The following is a 5,878-nucleotide window of genomic DNA, read 5'->3' on the forward strand; positions in this document are numbered from 1 at the left end:
GGGACATTCCTCACCTGAAGGAGGGCTGGGAAGCACGGCCCGGCAGCAGAGCGTGGCTATCCAAGCACTCCTTGCCTCCAACGCGGTTCTTTGGAGGTCTCCTGTCACCCTGAGCAGGCAGAACCGCGCCCCGTGCCACCCCTCCAGGTCCCCATCCCCTCTGGCACAGAGGCAGCAGGAGCAGAGATTCTCTGCAGGATTCGGGGCTTGGTGCCGCTGCCAGCGGTGGGGCCTCACCCCCCCCACCCCAAACCACCCCAAATCCCCCTCCTCTCACGCACAGCTGCCTCGGCAGCACGCGGCACGGATCCATGCCCCGATTTCCCACGGAGAAGTGAAGGGATTTCTGCTCTCGAGCTGCGACACAATCGCACAAACGAGTTTGCTTTGCCACACACCAACTTTGTTCTCGCTTCCCACCGCGCATCACCTTCCCCCAGCCCGCCGCATCCCCGCGTGGATCACCAGGACACCAGGATCGGGTGTGCGGCTCTTCCAGCACCACCCAGCCCGAATCTGGGCTCCCGGCCTGAATATTCATGAGCCAAAGGGCTGGAGCAAAAGGCACGCACAGCTGGGCAGCAATCAGGGCTGGGACGGGGAGATGGTCCAGGAAAAAAGGGGAAAACAGGAGGAATTGCAGCGCCGAGGGGGCAGAGGGTGGGTGAGCCGAGAGGCACTGACTGGCTGCTGCTGGCGAGGGGTGGCGGAGGAGGCCCGGCCCCGTCTGCGCCCCGTGTCCCGCTGTCCCTCGTCCCGGTGTCCCGCTGTCCCTCGTCCCGGTGTCCCGCTGTCCCTCGTCCCGGTGTCCCGCTGTCCCTCGTCCCGGTGTCCCGCTGTCCCTCGTCCCGGTGTCCCGCTGTCCCTCGTCCCGGCGCTCCCTGGCAGGGACGCGCTCCTGACGGGCTGCAGAGCCATCGGTGCCATTTGCCTCTGCCCCAGAGGCGCTTTGGTGATGGAAGATGCCTGCATTAGCACGAGGGGAAGCAGCAAATGTCTAGCGAGAAAGAAAATATTTAAAAATAAAAAAGAAATCGGGCGAGTTCAGGAGGTGGATTCTGCAGCGGCTGGGGTGTGGGGAGGGTTAAGCACAGGTTTGCTTTGGGAAATGGGCACCTGGAAGCGAGACACCGGGAGCAGAAGGGCTTCAGCCAGGGAGAGGAGCTGCTCCCCTTGGTGCCTGAGTGTCCCTGGTGCCTGTCACCGCCTCCCTCACTCCTGCCACCAGCCAGAGCCGCGGCTGTGAGGAGCCACACAAAGGGGGAAGAGGGCTCTTCCTCCTCCGGAGATGTCACAGGCCACGAGGAGCTCACAGCCTTTAGCGCCTCAGGGATGGTGCAGACACAGAGCTGCTGCCAGTCACTGGCCCCAGCAGCAGCCCCTGGCTCCCTGCTTTGCTCAAAGCCTTCCCAGAAGCAGAGCTGGGCCCTCTCATCTCTGCCAGGGAGGCTGGCAGATTGGGGGCTCAGAAATCATGGAATGGTTTGGGTTGGAAGGAACCCTAAAGCTCATCCCATTCCACCTGTCCCAGGCTGCTCCAAGCCCCAATGTCCAGCCTGGCCGTGGACACTGCCAGGGATCCAGGGGCCGCGACATCTGCTCTGGGCACCCTGTGCCAGGGCCTGCCCACCCTCCCAGGGAACAATTCCTTCCCAATATCCCATCCATCCCTGCCCTCTGGCACTGGGAAGCCATTCCCCCATGTCCTTTATCAGCAGTTCCTCTCCTGTTTTCTCCAGTGAAAACCAGGGAACAGCACCATCCCTCAGCCACCCGTGACCCTTCCCAAAGATCAGCTTTTCCTAAGGCCACCACACCCAGCAGCTCCCCTTTCCATTGCCAGGAGGTTTGTGATAAAAACAAAGGCACTGACTTTCCCAGCTCCCTGCACAGGTATTTTCCCAGTGGGAAAATCCTCTCCACACCCAGCCAGGTGCTGCAGGCCTCAGCTGAGGTGCAAACACAGCTTTTCCCCCCTCTTTCAGGCAGGGAAAAGGGAGAAGCTGGCGCCAGGGATGTGACAAGGGCAGCCTTTCCCACAGAAGGATGCTCCAGTCCTGGGTGGGTATTTCAAACATCAAACTGAAAAGCTGAAAGGAAATAAAGAGATGTTCCCAGGAGTGCTGGAGTGGCTGCTGTGACACTCCTGCTGGAACATTAATATTTGCCAAAAATAATTTGTCTTTAATCAGACACAGCCATATATTGAGTTTTATGTCCGTTCTGGATCACTCTTTATTACCTAGGGCCGCTTCAGCTCCTTGATGCTCTGCCAGGGATCAGCATCCAGGAGGACGCAGGAGCTGGGGCAGGCGGCACCCAGGGGAGCGTCCCCAGGGCCGCTCTGTGCAGGGCGAGCCCCAAAGCAAAGCGCTGCTGGAGAACAACAACAACAACAACGAGCAGTTCTGCCTTTCTGTGAAGCAGCTCAGAGCTGGGGCTGGCTCAGGTGGAGGCCGCGGTTAATTCACAGCTGATCTGGAGCAAACCCCGTCAGTTTTTCCTCCTGGCCCCACCCACGAGTGTCACGTTCTGTCCATGCAGCGCTGCAGGACACCTTCCCAGGCGATGACAAGCCCGTTCCTGCCATTGGTTTGCACTTCCAGCTCGTGCCAATTAACGAGGTGTCACTGACAGCAGCCCGAGCCGGCCCCGCGCAGCCCCTCCTGCCCACACCTCACCCGCCTGCGAGGCTCAGCCAGCCCCTCTCCCCAAATGGGGGTGCCCAAATCCCAAAGGATGGGCTGGAGGAGGAAGATCCAGCCCCAAACCCCAAGTTCCAACCCTCTGGCTCCGCTGCCCAGGTTCCTGCCAGGAGAGAGGCTCCAAAGCTGAGCACAGCACCTTTAATTCAAATGCTGCTCCAGCACAGTGAGGAACAGCCCTGCTCTGCCCTGGAAGCTGGCGGGACCTTGCCCACGGAGTCTCCTGCTCCAAACCCATTTCCAGAGGCAGAGCTGTGAAAGGAGGGCTCCAGCTGAGCGGGTTGCTGTGGTCCTGTCTGACCCCTCTGCAGCCCTGAGCTGGGCTGGCTCTGCAGCCACACACAAGCACAGGAACAGCGATTTTGGGCTGGCAGAGCCCCCAGCCTGCTGGGGTGCTCTGGGGAGCAGCCCCAACCCCGCCCTGCCCGAGTGAGAGCCGAGCTGCTCCCTGAAGGAAAACCTTCCCACCACCCCAAATGTAACATCTGTCAATAAACCGACAGACATAGCCCAGTGCAGCGCCTCAGAGCTGGCTGGAGACACCACAGGTGATTTCACAATCATGGAGATACCCAGCAAAACCACCCAGAGGTGGCCAGCAGCCTCTTCCAGCCCCCAAGCCCAGCCCTGTGCCTCCCTCACCCAAAAACACATGCACACCCAGAACCTGCATCACTTAAGGCTTCTCCTCCCGCCCAGCTCATCCTCCAGACACGCAGAGAGTCCATCTGAGCTGAAAGACTGCCAGAAGTGGGGAATTCTACAGCAGAGCTCAGAGCTTGCAAGACAAGGCCAGGCTGGAGGGGCTTGGAGCACCCTGCTCTGGTGGAAGGTGTCCCACCACGGGGGCTGCAATGGGATGAGCTCCAAGGTCCCTCCCAACCCAAACCTTTCAGTGACTGTAAGACCCAGGCTCCCCTTGGTTGAATTGTTCCCCCAGCCCCACAGCTGAATGTACAGGGTGGCCACAGGCACGAAACAAAACTCGGAATATTCATGGCCAAGGCTCCCGCCCAGAGCAGTCGGGAGAGGTTTGTTGAATACGTTCAGATAATTAATACATACAAGAACATTGCAATTCCCCTCCTTGCTGGTCCACAAACAGAAAGGAGCTAAATTCATTAGATTAATATTTGTTGAGACTTATTAGTTTAGCTCTAATTTCATGATCAGATGGCATTTCCAGGGAGTTGAAAAGCAAGCTCTAAAGATTCACGGGATCTAAACCATGGGATTAAAGAGCAAGGAATTTTAGCATTTTCCAGGAAAAGAGCCTGTGCCCCGTTGCTGCTTTGCTTCTAACACCATTCTCCCACCAGCTGGGCAATCCGGCACTCCGCTCCTCACTCAGTCTCAGCCCGGGACTCCGGCTTGGTGCTATCCCAGCAAGCAAACAGCTTCTCCAGCTGCCCAGCCTCCCCACAACGGGGTGGCCTCCTGGCCCTGGTGGTGCCACCACCCATGAGACCTCAGAAGAAGGTCCAGATGCCTTAAAGTCATCTTCTACCTGAACGGGGTGATGACAGCCGGGCTGACTGGGGTGGTGTCCCCACCAGCACCAGAGTGACCCCAACCCCTTTGTGCTGCAGCCACGCGGAGACCTTGCCCCGAGATGAGGCTGTCCTGTATCCCATTACCTGGAGCCCTCACCCCACAAACCCAGCAGTTGTGGTTTGGGCCTGACAGGAACATAAACCACGGCTGCCGACCCTGGCTCTGGCTGTGTCGCTCCATGCGTGGAGTCCTGCGAGCCCCCGGAGCCAGGGGGATGTATTTCATCCCAAAGAAGGCTTTGTACAGCACAAAAGGGCTTCACTGTGTGCACCAGGGAGCTGGAAGGAGCAAGGAGTGCTCAGGTTGTCCAGCAAAATTCCTGCCCGCAAGCAGCTCTGGATGCCGGAGAATTTCCCGGGCCGTGGTCTGGAGGTGGTGGGGAAAACCTGGACACGTCCCCGGAGGCAGCCTGGGGAAGGGCACTCCCCTTGGAGGTGACCCCGCGCTTCATCCCTGCTCCTGAAGGAAACTTTCAGGGAGGCAGAGCTGGCTCTGAGGGGCTGTTTTCTCCATCGGAGCACTGGAAAGGCCGAGGCTCTCGGCTGGTGGAAGCCACGGCAGAGCTTTGGTGGCTTTGCCCCGGCTGGGGAGACCCCAAAGCTCAGGGGACACTGCCGAGGTGCCAGGTCCAGGTGCCAGCTCCACTGCCAGCTCCACTCCACGGGGCCGTGCCGTGTTTGCTGCGGCCAGGAGCTCCCTCTGGTCCCGGCCGGCCGGAGGGGTCAGCGCCGGCCGGGGCAGGTCCGTGCCGGGGTGACCCCTCGGGCCGGTCCCCGCGCTGGCAGCTGCCGGGTGGGTGACCCCCGCGGGTCCCCGCGCTGACAAAAGGCCTATCTTCTCTCCGCCTAAATGATTTAAATTCTAATCAAACATCATTTATAGCACATCTCGGAGCCGTCTCCCGGGAGCTGGTCCCACGTGAGCCGTTGCCAGGGCAACCGGGGGGTCTCATTTCAGAAATGTCAGATTGCATTATTGTCTTCACACTTCTCTGATAACCCGGTGTCTCTCCCTCTCCTTCCCAGCGCGGCGTCCCCGCGGGCGCTGCTGCCGGCTCCCTGTTTGTTCGCGACGGGAGGGAAAAGCAGGACTGGGATTGTGTTGACCGTGCTGGGATGTGGAGCTGCACGGGGCTCCTTGCTGGCTCCCAAAAAATTAAGGGCAGAAGGAGTGGACAGAGCTCAGAGCAAGATTTTGCTCTGTCCAGGTGAGCTCCGCTCTCCTGCAGCCTTCACAAGGCATCTCCCGGCACATCCAGAGCAGGATCCAGCCCTGAGGGGACGCTGCAGCTTCTCCTGCCACGGCAGGGGGAGCACCAGGGCCCAGCCAGGTGAGGGGTGGTCCCATGGGCACCTGCTGGAGCACGGCTGCTCCTCTGGTCCTTGGTTTTCCCTTCCCCCCTTCCAGGGGAAGCTGTCCCTGTCCAGGGCGGGGGGGGTGGAATCACCGGGTCTTTAGGGTCCCTTCCAACCCAAACACAAACTCCAGCTTCTCCTCATTCCCACATCTTCTGGAGGCAGAGCTGAGCTGCTCTGGCCCCCTCCACGACTCCAAGGATCCCCGCAGAGGTCCTCCTTTCCAGGTCCCAAAGGCCAGCCTGGAGCAGGGACACCACTGCT

Source organism: Corvus brachyrhynchos, unplaced genomic scaffold (assembly GCF_000691975.1).
Source record: "Corvus brachyrhynchos isolate BGI_N302 unplaced genomic scaffold, ASM69197v1 scaffold19, whole genome shotgun sequence".
Lineage (NCBI taxonomy): Eukaryota > Metazoa > Chordata > Aves > Passeriformes > Corvidae > Corvus > Corvus brachyrhynchos.